The following is a 23,919-nucleotide window of genomic DNA, read 5'->3' as shown; positions in this document are numbered from 1 at the left end:
TTTTCACACCTACTTGGCAGCGTTTTCACCCGGTTGTTACTGTAGAGCTTTCCTCCCAAATCATCTGGTGAAAAAGAAAGTTTTTGCGTAATGTTGGACTTATTCGAATCGAAAGATTCGATTCCAGGATCCATTCACTGTAGTTGTAGCTGGCATGCGTCATTTTTCCATGAACATCCACTAACAATAGCTTTCCCAGTAATGTCCATGCGCGCTTACCCCAGACGAAACATTGCCCCGTGTAACGATTTTTATGGCTTGTGGGATCTTTCCTTTCAGTCGTCGGGTTTTCCTTCTTCTTGGACGTTCTCATAAGATAGTATTTTCAATACGAAATTGTTGTTGTTGTGATCTTTTGGGTTAGTTTTTTCCCACTGTGGTCAGCGCTTTGTGTCACATTTGTCAAAAGGTGAGAAGCGTGGTAGCCTGAATTCAGGACTCCAAAGACGGTGTTTTGTGCTTGCATCTGAACGCGGTACGGTGCATGTCATCAGTGGAAAGCAAAAGGACAATCCTATTCAGTGGTTTTGTGCTAGTGTCGAGTGTTTTGAATGGAGTCGTGAAATTCAGTGCAAATTCCTGTGATAGAATAGTTTGCTTAGGAAACTATACAAATACGGACTTGAATCGGATGCTGCGATTGCAGATGTTTTTTCGATTTGTACCATGATAGGATAGGCGTCACGAGCACTATCCTTGCTCAAACGGTTTGTCTAAAAGTCACACTGCCGCCCACTATCGGTAAGGGGGTTGATTTTCGGATGTGTCACTCCGATGCCGGGTCCTAAGCGCTGTTTACCCATACTGCCGAAGGATTCACTACTGCTGTGACTTTTCAACTTTTCTGGAATAGTTTATTCGAGAGTGTGACTCAAGGATCAACCCATTCCTACACCCGGCTTAAGGAGACTGTTTCGATGTTGGAATACGTAATACGAAGTCTCTCCGTGTAGTGACACGGGAATTTACTTAGCCCAGCCTCAGTATGTGTCCCGAGTAAGTGCAATCCGAAAACATGAATTATTTATAAAGAGTTTGCTCTCCTCACGGCCAAAACAGAAGGATTAAGGGTTTCTCATAACGATGGTCTCCATGCTATACAAATATGTATTGTCTTAGCTCAATTCAGGAGATGGAGCAGTTTCAATGTGGGATGGAGTTTACAACCGAAACTCCAAAAGTGCCAAATAAAACATTCAGCCTACGACATTGGTTAAGTATTCGATGTTGATATTGTGGTGATCCTTAGTGGTATAAACACACAAGTGAACGTGAAAGTATCCTTTAAAGATTAATTGCTTTTCGAAAAATCAATTGAATACAAAGATTTCATTCAGAGTCGTATCCCATCTAATTTCCATCTCTAGAAAGTGTAACATGAAGTGATTCCTGCCGGGAGTTTATCAGTGTTTGTGTTTGGAGCCCCTCAGTGCCGCGCCCTTCTCAAACGTGAATGGGAATATGTGTCGATATGTGATCACTCGTGTACAATGTTGTCTTCATAAGGTGTTCAACCCCTACGTGTCGAGATTCTATCCTACGAGTTTTCTGCTTATCCTCTTAACGGGGCCAGGAATCCCATGAAGTAGCTGTGCATAAAATTCCTTGTGACACATTCAAGTTGATTTTAGAGCAACCAAGTCACATTGTCAATAAGTGAAAACTCACGGTGTAGCTGGTTCGTATAACGAGCTTCGCTGAATTGAATGGGGTGAGTAGATATGCGTGTAAGTCCTTCGTTTTTCTCCATATGGGCCAAACAGTGTGTGAAGTGTATCTTTTACTCTTGCGAATTCACTTTTTAAGGAATGTTGGAATTGAGATTGAATTGACAAATGGTATTTGCTCAAAATCAAAGGCTTCCTCCTTTCAGGGAAAGTCACGTTGAGTTATATTCACTTTGAAAAGGAGCTATTGTGCCAGAGCAAACAATGTGTTGAGTACAAACTTATGTATGTCCTGGAATTTTGCATGTGTTCTCTCCGAATTCCGCTCTGTCGACAAATTTTGCATATATATACTCATGTACATACATATGTATATTTGTTTTGCGACAAGTTCCTCCCATCCTGTACAACTCTTCACTCCGCATTAATAATTCATACGCACTCAAACTTCCGCTATTGTTTTTGGCACATGTCAACGTCATTAGAAGAAATCGATCCCGAGCCCCAAGCCAAATTTTTATTTGTTTCTCCCTCTGGGTAGGTTTTCTTCATTTCCGTTTAATTTACCATTTGTTCCGCTGAAGAGGAAGTTGAAAAGTAAAATGCCAGTCGTCAGGACCATATACACCTGCCGGAGAGATAAGTTGAGGGTACTTTGAAACGACGAACTTGTCTCCCTTGAGGCCATTTAACGTATACGAGTTTCTTAAAAATCATATTTTCATTTCCCGTTTTCTAGTGTAATATTCTCCTTCGTCTTCGAAGCACCCAGGGACCTTTTTCTTTTGAAACTAGATGAAGCAAGTATCATCCGCCTCGAGCCCTGTATGAAATAACATCTTATAAATGATATATTAAACGAGGGTTGAATTGAGTGGCTATTTTTTGTTGAAATTGGAAACTTTTATCGAAAGTGTCCTTCTTTGTTAGCTCAACGCAAATCTTCCAGACAGCATCCTGCTTTCGCCGGTGGAAGATTAGAGGATGTTTGCTGTCAACAAATGAATATTTGGAAGATAAAATATACAGTTTCCGGATATTGTGACAAAACTTTTCTCACAGAATTTTTCGGAATACTTCGCCGAAGTTTTTGCATTTGGGGTAGCTGGTTTCGAACGTTTTCCACATTTCCAGGAATGCTTACGTTCGAGATATGGTAGAAGCGCTTATATATAGATAACTGGTTTCATGGCTTTCTGTTTGAAGGTTTACTGAAGATTCTTATTAGATGCTACTTGAACTTGTTTCCGATTCATGCTCTCTGACTGAAATCCTTGACCCACCATAAATTTTACGCGATTTCAGCTACAGCAGATCCTGGATTTCACCTAATCCTAACATTCCATGCCAAGCATTTAAATTCGCACGATCCTACCTGCTTAAACATATATAAGAGGTCTGGTGTCGAGAACTCTCTGCAGCATATAGCATCTTTGCAGAATGATATATTACCGCAGGGTTTGAACCAGACTGTGTGAGAGTCCCAAAACATCAAGGGAACTCGGGGGGGAGGGGGGATTTAGGTATAATACCTCTTGCTAACAATATTATGGGAATTACAATCACCCTCTCGAAACGTCAAATTTCCTTGATTTCTCGAGCCATAGTTCACCTTCTTCTGTACGTATTTCCGTTACATGTTGCTAGTATGGGGATACCACGTTCGGCTTGTTGCGTGGTATGTGGCGATCAGTTACAACTTGCTGGTCCTAATACAAGCTTTAGGCAGAACTATCGAATAGTGCCTGGAGTTCATACCCATAAACCGAATTTGTTCCTGTCACCAATCCATGCTTATATACAAGGCTTGATGGATCACCTACATCATTATGCCTTTTCATGTATTGCATCATTAGCAGTACAGTCCAGCCGGAAATCAGAGAGCCCAGCGTATCTAATGCCGAACCACATATATACCCACTTTTTCATTCTGAACATTTAATAAGCTCGAGTGAGACAACTCGCGCATTCGATTTCCGTTCGTCTGGCTTTAATCGACTTAGAGGATTGGCTTATACAAAAGAGGCTTCACTCCAGGCAAATCAGTAACAGGTCAGTTTTTTATTTGGGGCAAGGAATGGAAAAACTGTTGGAATAAGTAAATCAGTTGCACAGTCTTTTCATCGCCTTTAAGGCCGCCTACGATAGGATAGCTAGGATCAAACTGCACACGGCCATGAGAGAATTCGGTATTCTAACGAAAGTGATAAAACTGACTAGGCTGACCCTGACCAATGTGCGAGGCCAGATAAAATCAGCAGGATCACTCTCGAGACCATTCGATATTTCCACGGTCTAAGACAAGGGGATGCCCTTTCACAAGTCCTCTTTAACCTGGCCATGGAAAAACTGATCCGTGATGCTGGAGTAGATGCGAGAGGAGTAAGTAAATCCAACTACTGGCCTATGCTGACAATATCGACATCAAGGGAAGAACTACCCCTCGGACACCACCTTGTCGTGATGGGGGAGCTTGTGGTAGTTTACTACTACACTAAGACTGTCTAAGAACACATGAATATGGAAATAAAGGGTTGTAACTCTCCAAGTGGTAAGAAGTCACAGACTTCGAATCCACCCGCGACTCTGAGAAATCAGGTCGTGGCCGAGGCGCGGATTTTGAAGGCCTCACCTGATTCATGTTCCCCTAAGGAAAAATCTGTGGAAGACAGGCTTTCCACTTCAGTGGAAAACCTACACCCGGTATCTACGGCGCGGTCAGCCAAAAAGGATATTACAGCAACTCCCTTAATGAGAGGAACTGGAAATCAGACTACGGCCGGTCGGTCGGTGACACTGTTTTACTAACTCTTCTAAAATACGGGGGAGGAAGGGTCGGCAAAAGGAAACTTCATCCGCAAAGTAGAAGGAACTACAGGCTTGCCTGTCAGAACCTTATCCTCCACCTGTACCCAGAAAAACGGAAGAAAGGCAAGCTTATAATGTGGACGCAACTGGTCTAACGCCGGTATGTGAAAATAGATCCATGCAGCCCGGACTCCGTGAACCTGGGAGGGCTTCTAGCCGACGACAACGGAAGGCACTGCGAAAGAAGGCGAAGTTTCTTGAGAATGAGGACATGAATGTTGCTACACCACCAAGGAGGCGATATCTTGAGAAATTGGACGCCAGAATGCGGAACTTTCGGTGGAAGGTGAAGACAAGCTGGTAACCCTGGTTAGATCCACACTGAACGCACCAGACTTTTCAGTTACCGGCGGTTTTCATATTAGACTGCGCTTATGGCTACAATCATAAGAGTTAGTCAAATCAACTTGCAGCATGCCAAAGCTTCTTCCTATCTACTGGCGGCAAAGCTTTCAAAGTTGCAGGACTCTCCTTATCTATTTCTGGTTCAAGAGCCATGGGTTCGTTTTAACAGAATCTGTGGTATTGGATTAGTCAAGGGGACTAGGATATTTTTCGATGAAAGGTCCTCGAGAGGGTCTGCAGTCTGTTGTCAAAATTGTTAAAGGCAACCATCCTGAAACAATTCTGTTCCCACGACCTTGTTGCAGTCAACTTACAATACCAGGTTAATGGTAAGAGGAGAAACGTTATAATTGCCTCTGCTTACTTACCTGATGATTCTTTGTGCCCTCCCCCGACGCAAGAACTAAAGGATCTGGTAGCGTATCCAGAATCAAGTGGTCTTCATCTTTTAATAGGTTGTGATGCAATCCTAGAGGAGAGAAGCTGTTTGATTATGTCAATTCAGCTGGTCTGATGACCGCGAACGTAGCGTGCGCCCCTACGTTCGTGGAGTCAAGAAGAAGTAAAGTAATTGACCTAACAATCTGCACTTCAAAGTTGTAAGAGTTGGTTACACACTGACAAGTCCTAGACGAGGTCTCACTATCAGATCACCGATACCTAGAATTCAATCTGACTATTGCGGACGAACAGTCTGCAGTACAAAGACCGAACCTTAGGAAAACGGGTTGGAGAAAACTCAATGAACTTCTTGGCAATAAAGTACAGTTCCCTAGGCGACTAAGGACTCCTTTGGCACTGGAAGATGAATTAAAAACTCTGAACTGCACACTTTTAGAGTGCCATCAAGAGGCTTGTTCTATTTTCCGAGGCCAAAGCAGTAAAATGGTTCCTTGGTGGAACCGGGAACTGCAGAGACTCAGGAAATCAACCAGGCGATTTCTGAACCAGGCTCACAAAAGTAATAAAAACGAAGACTGGTTAAATTTCAGGAACTCACAACGTGAATATAAGAGGCTCGTTAGGTGTTCGAAATGAGATTCCTTTATAGCGTACTGTGAGGAACTGGAAGGCGAAAGAGAAACTTCAAGGCTGTGCAGAGTCCTCAAAATGGATGAGTCGGCCAAGTTGGACTCTCTTACGGTACTTTCACGAGCTCCAGACTGGATTCAGTACAAACCTTCCTGGAAGTACACCACCCGGGAGAACGGGTGGAAGAAGTGGCACGGGAAGAGTTAATGGTTCTTGCAAAGGTGAGAGCTGCCATACTGTCCTTTGAACACAACAAAGCACCTGGCATGGATGGCATCTATCCGACAATGCTAAAAGAGGGTATGGAGCACTTTGAGCGACCTCTAAGAAATATTTTTCGAGGATGTCTTGCTCTGGGCTACGTGCCTTCCTCTTGGTAAAAGGTTAAGGTAGTCTTCATACCGAAACCTGGGAAAGATGACTATTCTAATCCAAAGAACTCCAGACAGATCAGCTTGACTTCATTCCTGCTGAAAGGATTGGAGAGACTGGTGGAGCGTCACATTCGTGAAAACGTACTTAGGTCGCACCCATTTAATGAAAACCAACATGCTTACTAGCGTCGAAAGTTCTGCGAGTCTGCTCTTCATTCTTTGGTCACAAAGATAGAGGATGCAACTTTGAATGGTGAGTACGTGATGGGGGTGTTTGTGGACATTGAAGCGGCTTTTGACGGTGCGCCTTTTCAAAAACTTTGTGCTGCCAGAGAACATGGTGTTGATGATGCTTTAATTAGGGGGATCCATGCTACGCTAACACAGAGATTGCTGCGCGCTGAGGTGGGTGTCGATCGCTATCTGACTGCAGAAGGAACGAAGGGATGCCCCCAAGGAGGTGTGTTTTCGCCACTTTTATGGAGTATGCTGATTGACTACTATACGAACTGCAAAATTTGCCAATATGCGTTCAAGCTTATGCTGATGACGTGGCTGTGCTTCCTGTTGATCGGGATCTTAGAACGGTGCGTATATACAGTGTGAATATACAGCGTGCAGTTGATTTGATAGACAGTTTGTGCCTTAGGCATGGTCTTTCAGTTAATCCAAATAAAACCGTAATGTTATTATACACAAAAAGGAGCAAACTGGATGGACTTTGCCTCCCTGAGATGAGGGGTACTACCCTTCAACTCTCCGAAGAAGTGAAATATCTGGGAGTCACTCTAGATGTAAAACTTCTTTGGAGCAAACATGTAGAAGTCAAGATGAAACAAGCTCTCACAGCTTATGAGCTGTGTGCACGGACCTTTGCTTCGACATGGGCACTCAGGCCTCATGTGGGTAATGTGGATATACCTTGCCATCATTAGGCCGATGTTCGTATATGCATCCGCATTATGGTGATTTAAGATTAGTCAAAAGGGTTTTCACCGTAAACTAGTAGCACTGCAAAGAACTGTGTGTCTGAGTATCACTGGTGCATGAGCATGACATCCGGCACAGCTCTGAATGCACTACTCAATTTAGAGCCCTTGGATTTGTTTATTCAGAGCACAGCAATGAGAGCAACTCATAGACTAATTCGATTAGATTTTTGCACAAAGAACGGATGTGGGGGCCACAGAGCATTGGAAGAGTTACTGGGAGTACTGAATTCAGTTCTTGCAATGCCTTCCGATTCTCGTGCCGCCATACATCTATTTGGTAGAAGATATGAAGTTACTCTGAAGTTGACTGCCAACACAGCCTATTATAGCTTACAGCTGTTCCACTCAAAACATCTCACCATAGGGTCAAAGCTTTCGCTGTTCAAAACAATCATCTTTCCATACCTCTATTCCTCGGAAACTTCTCAGGAAGAAAAATTGCAAACTCATTCCAGAGAAGAATCCTCCGAAGAATTTTGGGTCCTCTACATGAGGATGGACTCCATAACGACATAACAACCGTCAGGTGGTGGATAAAATCCCGCTCAATAGGTTGCAGTGGGCGGTCACTTAATCCGTATGGATGACAATGATCCAGCCTGAAGAATCTATAAGGGGTATCTATGGTAGAAAAAGAATACGAGAATCAATTTGGCAGTGATGCTGTTCAATAATATCAACCGTATCCCTATCTCCGATGTAACGAGGCTGGTTTTTCTGCTCCACAGCGGAATTGGGGTGATCTGTTTGTGTCCGTCCACGGGAATATTCGTATTGCGTAAAGCAGGGAAGGGATACTGAATACATTCAGTCCGGTTATTTTATTCTTTCCCAAGGGAGGCGATTTCAGCTCCTGCTTCAAAAAACCAACTCGAGTATGTGTTCCTTGCAGAATTCCTCGGTATTTGTAGAAATCTTCTTCGGTCACGGCATGGATATGACGATCACCACATGCGGTTCGCATCATTCAGCATGGGTGAAAGAGGGTCCAGTACCACACAAAACAGAAATGACTCATTGAATACCCCTGGAAAATGTGGTTCTGTGGTGTTAGTACCCTCCGATGAATGCACTGACAAGGTGATATGTCACCCTTTCATGACTGTCGCCGAAACCTTTATTAGTTTCGCAACAGTAAGATACAGATTAGGACACTGATTACCCAGGTGTGAGGGCACTTTCAAAAGCCTTGTCGTGATCGCTACAGCAACTAAAGGAATTTCCTTAGCCTTCCTTCCTTGCCTTCATAGGCGGTCTAGAAGTCGAAGAAAAGAAGATGCAACTGATGCTGAGCTACCTGGAGTGATAGCTCTTTGGCATGACCCGTTGATATTCTAGACGTATGGAGTTATCTGACCTAGCAAAGTAGCGGAGACTATCTTACACTTGGTACTCCTACTATCATTGCTGCACTGCATGGTATCCCTCTTATATGTATGATGCAGATAGTACCTCGTTGCGATCTTCACTCATTGATTCCCTGTACCAAATCTTAAATATAAGTTTATGAACAGCTTGGTGCAGTTGGTTGCCTTCATATTTACCTAGTTCGGATATAGTTTTATCTGCTATCGACTTATGCTTTTCAAGCAGATTAAATGCAAGAACTATTTGTTCTATGCCTGGTGGTTGACAGGACCTCCAGCTTGTCGATACCCGGTTGTTGAGCAGTTCATCAAAGTACTTAATCCATCGCTCCAAAGTGATCCGAAAAAAAAACATCGCTGGTTCCTCATTTACGTGCATTGCTAAACGCGCCTCGAGTGACTTTCATGATAGTATCGTAATCGAGTGCATACTACAGAAAGTATCCACTTTTTGTGTATAGAATTTCAACTGTGGGTGTTTCACTGGAGGTACTATAATTCGGGTGAACATGCCATATATTGTAGCGAAAAAGGAGACCCAATCCGTACCAGACTTTAGAGGGCTTGTTTTGTTCATTTCAGAGACTAATCTGCAAGACTGCAGAGTTCCTGTACTTCGCTCTTCTACTCCCTGAGACGCTGGGTGGCCTGCAGCCATCCAGACTGCCGCTATCGATCCCTCCTCTTCCCTCAACTAGGCTTTTTATTTATTTTAATTTACACATGAGGCAGAGATCATATCGATATTAGTACAATTTTCCAGGACAATTTTATCTGAATTTTCAAGGCACTACACTTACATGTGTGTTTTACCGTTTTGTTGAACATACTGTACCTAAGGCATTTTTAGTGCATCCTGTTGGAAAATTCCTTTAAAATCAGCCAAAGAACCGGAAAAATACTTGTAATGAAAGTTTCAGTTAAAAGCAGCGGAAAACCAAAAGAAACATTCCATGCGGGTAAGCCGAGGGCATGCATGGAGTTCGCATACCATTTCAAAACAAGGAATTTTCCTTTCACCGAACTCCTACGCTGAAATAAAACAAAAATGTCTTAGTGGCTTTCTTCTTCCTTTTTTTTGTTTTTCTTTTTTGTGAAAAAATGCCCGTTTCAGTAAGAGAAAAGAATGATTTTTTCTTTGAGATTAGGCCAAGAGAAGCAATTGAAGGGAAGATACGAGGAAAATGAAGCATATCCTTGGCTGTAGGAAAATGCAGTAAAAAATCCAATATGATAGATTATCGTGGAGTGGCTTCGGGAAACAGAGAGTTGAAGAGTTTCTTACGTACGTTTGCCCGTTTTCCGCTTTTCTTCTGAATTGAGTTTATTCAGGCAATGTTGTTTTATTAATGGAAAGGAATATTATTTTTGGCGGATACAAAACGCATGGAATATCTGGTCTGACTGATATGGATAAAATAATCTTATATAACCGACTGTGATTCAACTGAAAAAAATATTCTTATTCGAGTTTATGCATGTCTTAAAAAACATTGAAAATGAACAAATTTATTGCAAACATTTTTTTTAGCTAATTTGGTCAATAATAAACCGGCACCACGTGTATGAGAGAGAGGCAAAATCTCTGAACAAATTGTGGTGGTCCACGGTACTCGATGGTGGTCAAAGGGTAGTATACCAGCAAATTACAGGACTCATTGAGGTCCCTGACGACCCCGGGTTACGTCACCAAAACGATGTCACCCGTACCGTCACTGCGGCCACGGGGAATAAAGAGGCGCCGGAGGCTTTTTACGCGCTCATCAAACGGCATTTGCGAAAATTAAAAAGATTACTGGGGGAAAACCAAGAGCGGCTTGATCCCCACAACGAACGAGAAGCGCAAAAAAGACCTTAATAACGACCGAAGCGGAACTCACGCCCGGAGAAAAGACACTGGAGCACCACCGTCGACAGCAGAATGAGAATCAAGTGAACCAACGGAGCAACAGGGGGCACAATCTGCCCAACTTTGTTTGATTTAATATTTTAATAATTTAATGAAAATTTCATATAAGAAAAATAAAGTTAAAGTATTTTACCGATCGTTGCAGTGCTGTTCGGCAAAGCAAGATTACCATTGGACAACGAACCGGGTCTAATTTGTGGACGCCCTGAATATCTTGCAGCTTCGGGTGAGCTTGGTTCCGATTCAGGGAAATGTGGAAAAGAGTTGATGTTATGGGGAAGCCGATACATGCAGTGTCGTGAATTCTCTTCGGTTTCCCTTGAACTCCAAACAACTTTTACAATGTTAAGGTAAAAGTTGTTTGGACGATATGTGAGTTGGAAAATTGTGCATCCAAATAAGGTGTTGTGGTCTATCAAGTTGCCCCAATTCCACAAAGTACAGATGCAGCGTCTGGTACGGTGCATTCAAGTCTGCAGTACAAATGCTCTGCTCATCAGGGATGAGATGTCGATCGATAACATTCTCCACAAAACTATCGAAAGGTTTACGATCACAGACACACGTGATACAATATACACTTCTGAAGTAATTGCATTTTCTTTCCCTGACCAGCGCAATGAAAATTTCAATTTTATCGCCGGATGCACCACGTAGAACATCCCGAGAATTCGCATGATATCGGAATCCGAGCGGGTCATATCTGTCATCGCTTCCAGCACGCAATAGAGCCTTCATCTCCTTTCGTTCATCGAACCACATAAATGCCCAGGTACCTACTCTACAAACGGAACATGTCACTGAACTATAATGGGGGTTTCGACACACTACGCACAGAACCTGCAGGAAGTGACCATAGATATCCCTTGCTTCCCTAGGTGATAGTTTAGCCGACAGTAACCAGTGAGAATATCTAATAACATTCGGAGGTTCTTCTCGATGAGGTTTAAGCAATCCTCCCTACACTTGGGTTCGTATCACCCAATAAGCACTTTGGACTGCTCCATTCCTGTTAGGATCGCCCAGTATAGTTCCCTCAATAGTTCCTCTTTATTTTTCATCATTTGTCTTAGCCATGAACCCGTCTCCGATTCAACAACAGAATTCTGCCTTGTAAAGGCATTCCTGCTCCCTTCTCGGCTAGTTCGTAAACTGTTTCGTTGCCTTCCAATCAACTTGGCCTCAAACCCAGAGTATCCAGACCTTATTGAACGAGCAGAGCGTATTCCATACCAGTTTAGAGTTAACCTGGTTGGACCTTAATGACTTGATCGCCGCTTGGCTGCCGGTGAGAATAGCAATGTTCTGCCCCTGGAGTTCCTTTGGAGATCAAAATAGGCACAGCTCTCGATGGCGTATATTTCCAGTTTGCTTACCCATTGGCTCGAAGTACATTTTCTTTGGACCAATGACACCGCCGCCCGCTTCCTCTGCTGTGAGGGATCCGTCAGTGTACCAAGTAAACAATTGCTGGTTAAAGCCATATGTCACAGCCACGCTCACTCAGTTGGCCTTATTACTCCAACACGTTTCAAACTTCTTATCGGAGTGAAACCTCGTTGTCATGTTATCCCTTGGTATCAATAATTCGGGATACCGCCTAGAAAGAATATCAATCTTCCTTGGGTTTAGGCACCTCCTCGCCCCTCTGATACTTCCGGCCATACTGAATATTGCCCTCCTTGCCTGCATCTGTATGTGGAAATGGTCAGGGGCCAATCCCAAAAGGACTCCTAGGGATGCCGTTGGGCATGTCCCCATTGCCACACTGATACCCACGCAAGCCAATCTTTGGAGTTTGTGTAACTCCCTGGCTTGTGTGCTGAGCTCAGTTTTTTCTGCCCAGATTACCGCTCCATAGATAGTTATTGGCCTTTTTCCCTAATATTTGACCTCTGCTTCTTTGTTCACCTCCATGCCATGGCTCTCAGGTGATCAAGCTTACGCTTCCTAGTGAATGGTACTCTGGTGGTTTTGGCTGGATTGATACGTAGTCTCACCTTCCTGCACTAGTAACCCTTTGTCCAGTTTTAATTCGACACATAGGGTATTCTCCATATTCGCCCCTACAGATTAGAGCAATGTTGTCTGCGTAGCTCTTACCCCCTTTTCCAGTATTTGTTAGCACGTCCAGGAGTTCGTCCACTACCATAGTCCATTGTCCCCCCCTCCCCTGTTGGCAACCTTGAATAGTATTCACGACAATAGAATTTGTACCTGTCGCCACTTCTGTTTGCCTCCTCTTTAGCATTTTGCCCATCCACAAAGCTAGGGTGTTTCCCACTCCCCTCTTGCAGCTGAGAGCATCTTGTATCTCTGTGTGCGGTGTGTTGTCAAATGTTTCTTCGATATTCAAAAATGCAAACAGTGCTGTTTCTTTTGTTTATATGGCATGTCGTAGGGCATCTGTCAGTGGATACAGAGCAGTTTCCGTTGTCCGTCCTGCCCAGTAAGTGTTGACAATGATGTAGGGGATTAGCTTTAAAACATTAGTTCTAATACAGTTGTCTACGACATTCTCCACCGTTTTGAGTACGGACGATGTTAGGCAAATTGATCTCAAAGATTTAGAATACAATGGATCCTTTTACCCGCTTTCGAAATAAAGACTACTTTTGCCAGTCTCCATGCCCTTGGTATATATCACACAGCTATACTGCCCTTACCACACTCAGAAGCGACTCTAAGATGATTTCTAGGCTTCTCTGTATTAGTGCTGAGAAAATGCTATCTACTCCGGGAGACTTCAGTGGTTTAAAAGCTCCCACTGTCCACCTTACCCCAGCTTCTGAACATATACCTTTTGTTGGTTTCCAGCTCTCTTTTCTTCCTGCTTTGTTCGTTGTTGGGGTGTCAGGCAGAATGTTGTCGCCTGCCACCGGGGGGTAGGACCCCGGGAAATGAATTCTGAGAAGCAGGTGTACTCTGTCATTCTAGAGTTATGTCTAGCACCTCCTGTCTAGTGTTGGTCACAAATGTTGCAGTGTTCCCAAAGTTATATATTTCTAACTTTTTGCTAAGAATAAGTTCAAGAAGGTACTCACCTCTTCCATTGGTGTCGCTGCTTCCTCAGACTTCTTGATGGGCGTTGGTATCGCAGTCGAGGAGAAGTGGTAACGTCGTAGTTTTACTTTTTCCCTGTTTAGCGAGTGGTTCTGGTGGAACCGGAATGTCGTCTCCTGGAAAGTATACCGATGCCACGACTGCCTCTCAACTGCCCGTGCCGGCTGCCAATGAGACTTGGATAGCCAGAAGCTCCCCAATCAGGAACTTTGAAAGACGTATATATTTTGAATTGCGTTTAAGAATTAAGCAAGTACTTAGTTTTCCACAAGAAGAGTCACAAATGCGTGCTTCCTCCTTGCAGACCGCGCATCTGCCCCCGGTACACTCAGGGCTCTTGAGTCAGCACTATTCCAATGTTTTCGTTGGAACTTGCTCTTGCAATTGTCGCAGATGCAGCGTTCGCATGGTGGAGGTTTATCTGGGCTATCTTAGTGCTGGTCATTGGCTCCTTTATTGTTTGGAGCTCTTTTCCACTGTGACGAGACGTTGACGGGCCGGGCTGAGCCGATTTTGAACTTGGAAGATCACAGCTTCCCAACCATGATGCGACCTATTTGAGGGTGATCTTTTTCGATGCTGATGTTAGCCCGTCTCTTGCTACGTACAGGCAGGAGGAAACAACTCCTAAATCTACTGCTGATTTCAAAGTGGCAGATCTGTTTGTTCGTGTGGTGCCGACCAGTTGAAACCCAATGAACTTTATGTTAAGCTCTGTGCTCAAACAATGTGTCACCAATGACGATGCGGATGATCCACTGCCTCGCTATCATAATATGGTAATCTGGAATTTTTGTGAATGAATCTCTAACCATCATCGCCATCATTGCGAAAGTGAAAACTTCAGTTACGGCTTTTGATGAAGTTGAAAGTTTGTACGGTGTTGGAGTTGTAAATCGAAGAAGTATGTATGTACAAGTGACTTCAGATTGACATGTATTCATTTCTTTGAAGGTAGCCATGGGTGCAAGGTTTTCAACGAGGAACTTTTTCAATGCAAGCAACAAAAACAACAACGCTATCTGCATAGAAAGGGTGGTGACTATGTCGACAAATAAATAACTTCAAAGATATTTTTTTTTGTTTAATGTTTTTGAAGCCTACATAACTTGAATAAATTTACTTCCTGAATGTGCTTCGTATTTGGCAATACGAATTTATTTAAATCATCTGAAACAAGGAGTCATGTCGTATGTTCTATTCATAAACAAACCCAACCTGAATAAGAATTTGTTACGTAAGATTACATTCCCCTTCAATGAATTTGTTTAAATTCGTTGGTTTTCCCCAAAAATGCTGTTCAGGAAAACATTCGCTGAGCGAAACCAATTTCCAAAACGGACCCCTCCTTCTAAAACATAATTCCAATACTCATGAAAAATTACCCACTCAATCAACTGCCCCTGGTTTGCCCGTAGCTTCTGTACAAAATTCCAGGAGCAAATTCAACACTTTGCATCATATTTTCATGACCTCGCAAAGGGGGTAGGTGGCACAAACAAAGTGCTTGAGGACATTTTGTTATTTGTTGTTATCCATTCGAGATTCCTTTATTTACATTCACTTTATTTGTAACATTATTTGCTTCAATTTATACGACGCGAAGGACAACAAAGGGAGCAGATAAATACACACATAACGAAATATAAAAATCATGAGTTTCGGGATGAAAAATGTTTGACTATTGAAAGCATTCCTCCCTCTTTGGTGATATCAAATAAATTCGGAGTGTGAAATAAAAAAATAAAAGCAAACCCTGTTGACTGAAGGACCGAGAAATAAATTGAGATCGAAATCAATTCAACGGTCAAGTTGAACGGGACAACAGCCCCGAAATGAGTCTAGCGTGAAAAGCTTATAGGATAGAGTTGAATCGTGCCCAAGTTTTGCATTTCACCCCGATGGATATTTTGTTGGAAAATGGATTGTGGACCACAATTGCATGGATAAATATGTTCTGTAACCAATCTGCCTCCTACAACAATAACATATAAGCTAAGGCGCTTGCTTATGCTTTGCACCTTCCGATCCTTTTCTATCCAATGTATGCATCCGCTAGCGAATACAAAGTTGGCTACTGACACCATCGATTGACGTTGGAAATGAATGAGATCTGGCCTTCTCGCACCGTTTGTCATAAAGATTTATGTTGGGGAGCCTGTTGTCAACTAGATTCCAACGATGCAAGGGCGATGCGTCGATATAGTGCAGTCTAAAATAAAAAAAAAATTAAACAAAATAAACCCAGCTCCCTCTGGGGCCGAACCTCTCTATAGGCTGGATAAAGCCGTCCAATAAGTGAAAACCGTGACAAATTGTATCCTTATCTGATATATCTAAACTATATCATTACGATATATCTGCTCTTAAGGGAGGTTTTTACTCAATTTCCTAAAAATATAGTAATATACTATTATTAACTTAATTTGAGCAGATATTGATATGGAGAGTATTTTGAGGTCCCCTCATGAATTTTTTCTGATTTTTCAGTTGGGTAGTTTATGAAAATGGGTCCATTAAAGAAACCAACACTGACCCCTTCCACTCCCCGCCTTTCTGACATATATCAAAAGTAAGACTGGCTTAAAAAAGAATTAATCAAGACCTTTCATTTGATATCCAACATGACTATATTCGGTGACAAAAACTTTACAACCCCCTTTTGCATATATGGGCCCCCCCTCCTTTCATTTTAACGTAGAAAGATGTCACTCACTGCATGTCTGAGCGTCCACAGTTTCCACCTTCTAACCAAAGCTCGTGTCGATTGGTATAGACGTTTCTGAAAAAAATACGTATGGCAGACAGACAGACGGACAGCCAGACGTTGAACCGATTTTAATAAGATTTTGTTTTGCAAACAAAACCTTAAAACAAGACATAGAGTGACACTTTCTGACGTTTAGCGCTAGGCCATTAGCCGAGCACCAACGAGCCAGAGTGTCTAGGTTAGATTGGAGGGAAACACAGTTCATACGTGACGATATAGCGGAAAATAGCTTATGATCGTCGGCATAGAGCAAACAGGGACAAGTAAGGAGGTGAGAGGTCGTTAATAAAAAAAATAAAAACAATAAAGGATTCAGGACTGGGGGACGCCAGCAGCAGGTTCGGGGGGGGGGGGATGGTATGGGAACGGTTAGAGACGAGAGTTTGGATAGAAGTATCTTGTGATTTACAGTATCGAAGGCGACAAAATTGGTACAGTCGTGCAAGTTGGAGGCGGGGATTTACGCTTAACAAAGCCGTGTTGCTCTTTCACTATGTGGTGGACAAAGTGGACGGACAACCAGTTGCTGACATATCTTTCCAGAGTTCTGGAACAGGAGGAGAAGAGGGAAATGGGACGGTAATTCTCGGCAAGTGTACGATCGTCACATTTTGATTGGTGATCCTCTTCCACGCTTTTGTTCAAAATAAGGGATAAGAGAAAGGAGATAGACTGATCAGTTTTAGGCAAAAAGATGTTTTGAAAATCATCGTAGCCAGGGCCAACATTAGCATCAAGTTTGCCAATGAGGTATGTGACTAAGAGAGTGGTAACGAAGAGAATGGTAGGCGATGCGGGGCAGGCTATATCCACTTGCCGGAAGGAAGAGGTGGGAGGAGAGGAAACATGGACTGAGGAAAATAGCGACAGAGTTAAATCACAAGATAGTTGGGGAGAGTTAGCTGAGAAGGTAGAGGATTTAATGGACGGAGGGGATAGTTGATCAGGACAGCAGGAGTTGTGAATGTGGTACCAGAAAAGTTTGAGGTTTCCGCGCTTTAGTAAGTCTTCAAAACTGGTCAGATATTCGTTTCTAGACTAACATATTAAGGATTTGCCCGAGAAACGCAGAGTTTTGAAAAAAAATGAGTGAAGATAGGTTTTAAAAGACAGAATCCTTTCGTGGACTTCAGTAGTGAATCAGACAGAGCAAGAGTGTAAGCAGTTAAAAGAGGAGGGGACGTAACAGAGAAGAAGATCAGATAAAATGGTATAAGAGGTGTTGAGTGCTTGGTAACACATAAATGGAGAGAGTAGGGGAACCCAGTTGACTGCCACTGAGGGCTGAGTTCAAACCTTCGAAGTTCGCTTTCCAAAGTTGAACTTGGTACACTTGTGCGCGACAGGGGAGTGGAGTCTGGATATCTGAGCATCGAATTCGAGAGCAAAATGGAGAGCGTCAGGGACATCGTAAGAGGGGCATGAGGGAATTGGGTAAGACAACGCACAGGAATGTTAGAGAGGACAAGATCAAGAGTGCGATCTAAGCGGTTTCTAGAAAGGTTAAACTGGAGGGCGGCACAGGTGTACATAAAACCGGATAAAGGAAGGGAAGAGTGGGCGGAGCTATTTGGGAGGGACGGAAGGAGAGCATAGGAAGATCAAATTTGCAACAGAAGATGAAAGGAAGTGCCGGGAATAAAACGATTAAGACTTCTGATAATCTGTCAAAGAATTGGTCGTACAGAGAAGGGAGGCTGAGGCAGTGAAAATATACGCAGGATATGATAAAGGGGTAGACTTTTGGCGCAATGACTCCTATGTTGACAGAATCGTGGGTGGAGGAGGAAAATATGATTTCGCCACGAAGAGGGGACTTAACAGCTATTAGGACACCTCCTCCAATTGTCATGCCAAGCGCAGTGCGAAACTACACTGCGCTTGGCATTCTTCAGCAAACCAGATTTCAGTTTGAAATGGCCTACAACTTGGTTAGATCCCTTACGTTTTGATAGAACAGTGTAACGTTGTGAGAACCATTTAAGTTCGGCGGGGCAAGCGGGCGGCTTGACAAAGACCAAAAGTGTGTGTGGCCAAAAGGAAGATTGGACGACAGCATTGAAGTCATGGGGATACGTCACTTTGAAAGAAACTCTCACTCGGTCAGGAGAGCCATTCTTGGTCAGATTCATACATGAGAGAGGTTGACTTTGCTTCCAATATAGGCCAGAATTTCGCCGGAAGTACGCTAGCCTGGACACGAACAGTTGTTTCGGCAACGAGATAGTGTTCAGCTGGGGCCCGCTCGGGCGACATGAGATCGGAAAGGCCTACTTTTCAGCGGTGGCGGGCGTTGATGATGCTGAAGAAGAAGTGTGTGGTGGCGTTAATGCAGCGAGAGTAGGACAATCTCCAGAACAGCGTATAACGATGCTGAGTAGGGAACATGTCCCTGAGATGGAGGGCGATTTTTAAGTTGGCTTGCGGACATCGTCGGGCTAGTACGATATTTTATAGACGCTGAAACAATGCACGCCAGATAGAGGCGGAAATTTAAGAATGCCGCCAGTATTGTTGGCCGCAATTGCCGGCAGGGTATAAGCAGTCAGCGGCGTCTCAAAAGCCAAGGCTATGTTGGCGCTCGATGAAGCAGCAGGTTGAGGGAACAGAATTGGTAGTGATTTTGAGACTGCGTGTTGAATCGACGCTAGTCGCCATGTATTGATGCAGCAGTTGCATTGCATCAGATAGCATGGTACCGCAGCAGGCGTTACAACGATAGGTAACGTTCGGTGAGAATTTTACACGAATTTTTATGAACGAAGAGGGAATTCCCAAACATTTGGCGTGGAAGGTCGTACCAAAGTGCCCATCGCAGTCTATAAACTTGAAGCGAATAGGTTCCGGATGCTTGTAAATACTATATAGAGTATTTACAGCCACGGGAAGCTAACGATGCAAAATATTATAGCGTGTAATTATTACACTCTATCGCCGGCAGAATGAAATAGAATAGAAGAATTGACTATAACGTTATCGAGAAGTCACCAGAATCCACGTTTTCTCGAACTTTAGCAACATTTTTAGGTTGAGTGAGGTAAGATGGTGGGACTCTATAGAATCGTCTTCTCCCTTTTGCGGCACCGTACTATTACAATACGAAAAGAATTTCATAGTATCGCTGAGCGGACGCAGCTTGGTGGTGGTTGGCGGTGAATTCCTATCGGTAGGCTATACGAAGGCAGAGGAAGACGAAAGGCAAGGACTGCGACCACGACAGATCATCGCGAACCATTAAGGCGACCTGCAACATCCGATTCAAACGGTCTAGCATCTCATTGGACTGCGGGTGGTATCCAGTGGTCCTATGGCTTTTGAAACCCAGTAGCTTGCCTAATTCCAAAAAAAAAATTAGATTCAAATTGTATTCTCTGGTTCGTGACGATTACGGTTGGTACACTAAAGCGCAGAATTCATTATCGATAGACGGCTTCGGCACATGATTATGCAGTAATGTTTGTCAGGTATTTCTTCAGGCCACCGCTTAAAACTGTCGATGATTGTGAGGCAATACTTTTAGTCTCGTAAAGGGTCAATGATGTCGAGATGGATGGTATGGACGGGCGTAGTCGATAGAGGGACTACGCTTACTTCCTTTTCTATATGCTTTCTGGAACGCAATGCACTAACTATTCTTTTAGCCAATTTGATAATAACTGTATGACTATCAAGCATACTAATTCATTATAATTGTCAGTTTCAGCTTCTTATTGGGAATTCGATCAATATCGGGGACTGGGCACCCTTTTCACTGCGTTCAGTACTTCGTCCGCAATTACTAAAAGGATGTCTTCAGCGCTCATTAGTATCCTTGGGAATGTAGAGTATATAGTAGAGGGGACTTTTATTTGTTTGCTGCTGACATTTTCGTACGGTTTGTACGTACCTCCCTATAGATCTGAACCTGCTTCGTTGGAGAGTCACTCTACTTCCCGTGATGACCTACTGCAACTTTTTCCACTGGTGTTTATACTCGAGTAATTTTGTTCATACTCAAGCCCGTTTCTACGCCATTTCGCTATTTCAGCGTTCATCAGTTGCTAGGGTTGCGGTTCCGATAGTGTACATGTCCTGGCATGAAAGCATTACCCGCTCGAAATATTCGGTGCTGCGATGCTTTGTTCCATGGCTGTTCCAGTAAACTCGGTGTTACAATCCTCATAAAGTGATCTTTCTCGTTCCTTCAGGTGAGGGTTTATTGTTTTGGATCAATTTTTCTTTAGGAATTGATGAGTCCTAAGTCCGCATCCACTTAATGACGGACCGGACCAAATGAAGAGTAACTTACTTCTTCTTTTTGAATTTTAGGTGCTAAACCCAAAAAGAAAAGTCCATGGAGCATAAAGAGTAGGAATAAGTTGCTCACCATTTAGTCCGGTCAAACATCAAGTGAATGCGGACTTAGGACTCCTCAATCCCTAAACAAAATTTGTCTAACACCGGTCAAGCTTTGGTCCGAACTGTGGACGGATTTACGTTGGATATAATTCGCACCCATGCTGTGTTTTGCGAATTATTAAAGGGAGCGTATACTATCTGCGAGCTGCTTCGGTCACGCTGCTCCCAGGGCAAAGGTGGGACAACATCTGATAAGTTACTCTGCCCTGGTGCAAAGCCGCCCTCTTTTGATGTTCTGAGTCGCTAATCAATGGCAATATATGTATATCGCTGGCGGGCGTTATGCGCATATTTTTTGCTAACATGCCAATGAACGGAGTTTACCACCGAGTCACTTACGGTTCTCCACCCCTAAATGTATTGACGTTTCCAAGATTGGGTGATGTTGAGGAAGGAGAAAATATCGAGGAGAACTCTTCCCTTTTCATTTGCTTGTTTGTTCGTACTCTACTGCCCAAATGTTGAAGTCGCCTGGAATAATTTTGGGGATTGTGCTGTCTCTGTCAGCCTGCCTGTGTCTCTGTCATGCGAACTTTTCCTAGAAATGGTTATAAAGATTATCACAGAATATTTAGCGAAGGTGAAAACTGTTAACGCCCACACATGCAGTGAGCTTCATCTTCCAGCGTTGAGTTTAAGGTGGGTCCCCATAAATGCAAAGGCGGCTGTAATATTTTGGCTTACCAAATATACTTTTCGAAGCCGTCCTAGTTTTGACATTTGTTGGAAAGGCGGGAGTGCAGCGGCTATAAATTGACGTAGTAAAGTAAAGCGAAGAAAGAACGTGGATGTTTCGGAGGCCATCACGAAAACCAAGAGCTGTGTGGGATAAGGACATTTAACACCAGTAGTAATGACTGAACATTTTTTTTTAAATGCATCTTTGGAAGGATGTTTCCATCGTTCATTTGCAAAACGTTCACTGTTAAATCATAAATTATAGATTGAGTCTCTTTAGTTTTCGCTGTGCTACTATTATTGCTCGGTATTAATAAATAATATTGTTTGCCATTTGGGACAGATTAGTATCTGTTTTCTTCTCCATTTCTATGCAACAAAATCCAAATTTAACTATGGAGATATTCTTTTCTATGTATTCCCATCCTCTGGTTGCATGTCAGTAATTATTTCTGCTTTCCATATTCAGTTTTCATCAGTTGTTTGACTGAAATGTACAACACTACCTTCCGGTATACAAACGTTAATTCCAGGACTTTTTTCGGCCTGTGACTCTCCTTTTGTCATTATAGATTTAATATCATTAACTTCTTCAAGAGAGCAGTTTGACAGCTTTTTATTTTCCAAATAATATAAAAAAATAAATAAATAAAAAAGTCGAATTTATTCTAAATTTTCAGTTGATATTTTTATTGAACGGAAAGATTGAAAGCCTAAAAAGGGCATTAAATATGATATTATCCTAGATATATGTATATAGTATTTGAGAAACAATGGAAACCAACCCTTTCCGCTCTCACTATTATGCGCCAGAAAAATGAGAAATTAATATCTACTCAGATAACCTGCTCCTAAATAAGAGCCGTCAAGGCAACAATGTCACGAGATTCTTTCCGAATTTTCGGCCCTTCCTAAAATCACAACATTCTTCCTGCTTTATCAAACAAACAGAAAAAAGCTCGCCTGTGTAACCCAAGATCCTTGCCAAAACGAGCACATTTAATTAGACAAAAACTTGGAAAACCTAAATTTGATGCCGGAGGCATCCAAGGGTCAGCATGTGAAATACATAGATAATAGCATTTCCCTGAACAACAAAATCCTAGCACTGGCCTTCATGCTCATAAGTATGCATGAGCGTATGCATGGTTGTTAGTCGTATCCTATTTCAGATTTTTAAGGAGAAGGAGTAAAAATTGTACGTTATGTAAATCGTGCTCGATGGGCCGACAACGTATAATGAGAGGGTGAAAGTGTCATGTGGTAACGAATGGATATGGTTGTAAATCAGTAGATCCAGTCAAGGGTATAATTGGGTTATTTTATGCGAGAATTAATGGGCAAATGAATATTTTAATGAGGTGAATTTATTGGGGATAGGAAGCTATTAATTTTAAGTAGAATTCTTTTCGGGCTGCCCTGGGTGTGCTGTCCTAAATTAGTGAACAAAGAATAATTGCTGCATAATCAGATTCATAGCTACTCAGTTTAACACTTCCTGTTCAGAGAAAATGTTGTTGCCAGGACTACATTCCTTGAATTTCATACTCCCAGCCCTCGTGTGAATATGTACGATCCACGAAAGTATCTGTCTGTCTTCTCTGTTTTTGAGGAGGTGGAAATCTTCAAAAGACACTGGCCTGGACATACCAGTGTGTGGGATTTTTACCCACTAAAACCACCCCCGACTCCCTCTCTGCCCTGCACCTTTCACCTTTCTTCTATACGCGGGGCACGTGACCGCGCTTTTCTCCTCTCCTCTGCCATACCCTCAGGGCTGTCCTCCTGTAGACTACACTCAGTTTTTTAGTGTTAACTGACATCCGCAACGCCTCCCTCCAAGCTGAGGTCGCATAGAGCAGGATTGAGGTCACCACCCCGGCTGTAAGTATCTTAGATGTATGTCGTGGCCCCCCACGCTCGCACACATACTGCACGTGTTGCTTATAGCTGACCTTCCTATCTATCACCACCCCCAAGTATTTGATGGTAGGCTTGGAAGTGATGATATGATTCCCGATTCTAATACAGGCGTAATTTCTCTTCCGGCGCTTAGTAATGAGGACCGCTTCTATTTTTTCGTCCGCAAATCTCAGACCAGAGCTCTTTAGACATTTTCTAACAGCACCGATTGCCTCGCTTGAATATAACTCAGCATCTTCGAGATGCTTTGCGACAACAACCAGTACTATGTCGACAACGTAACCCACCACTCTAGCTTCCCTCGGAAGCGAAGGATTAAGTACATCGTTGTACCTGATGTTCCACAGTAGTGGACCCAATACAGAGCCCTGCGGGACACCCGCGGAAACGACGTACTCCTGGAGTGCATCATCGGTGTCATACCAGAACCTCTTTTTAATTAAATAACTACCGACGATAGCAACGAGATAGGCGGGAATTCCAAACTTCGCTAGGGCCGAATTGAATGCATATTTTAGATCCTGGGTTACTAC

The 23,919-nt window shown here is 43.0% G+C and overlaps 1 protein-coding gene across 3 annotated transcripts in view; it reads left to right on the top strand.

Annotated features, from left to right (window-relative positions):
* The first annotated feature begins 293 nt into the window (after positions 1 to 293).
* LOC119660213 (neuroligin-4, Y-linked) overlaps positions 294 to 23,919 on the top strand; it is a 329,531-nt gene continuing 305,905 nt past the window's right edge. For all 3 annotated transcript variants that reach the window (XM_038068648.1, XM_038068647.1, XM_038068649.1), the window contains exon 1: positions 294 to 1,711. The gene's annotated coding sequence lies outside the window, so the exon portion shown is untranslated. The remainder of the gene's footprint in view (positions 1,712 to 23,919) is intronic.

The sequence above is a fragment of the Hermetia illucens genome, chromosome 6, assembly GCF_905115235.1.
Source record: "Hermetia illucens chromosome 6, iHerIll2.2.curated.20191125, whole genome shotgun sequence".
Classification (NCBI taxonomy): domain Eukaryota; kingdom Metazoa; phylum Arthropoda; class Insecta; order Diptera; family Stratiomyidae; genus Hermetia; species Hermetia illucens.
This window is presented reverse-complemented; position numbering and strand designations above follow the sequence as displayed.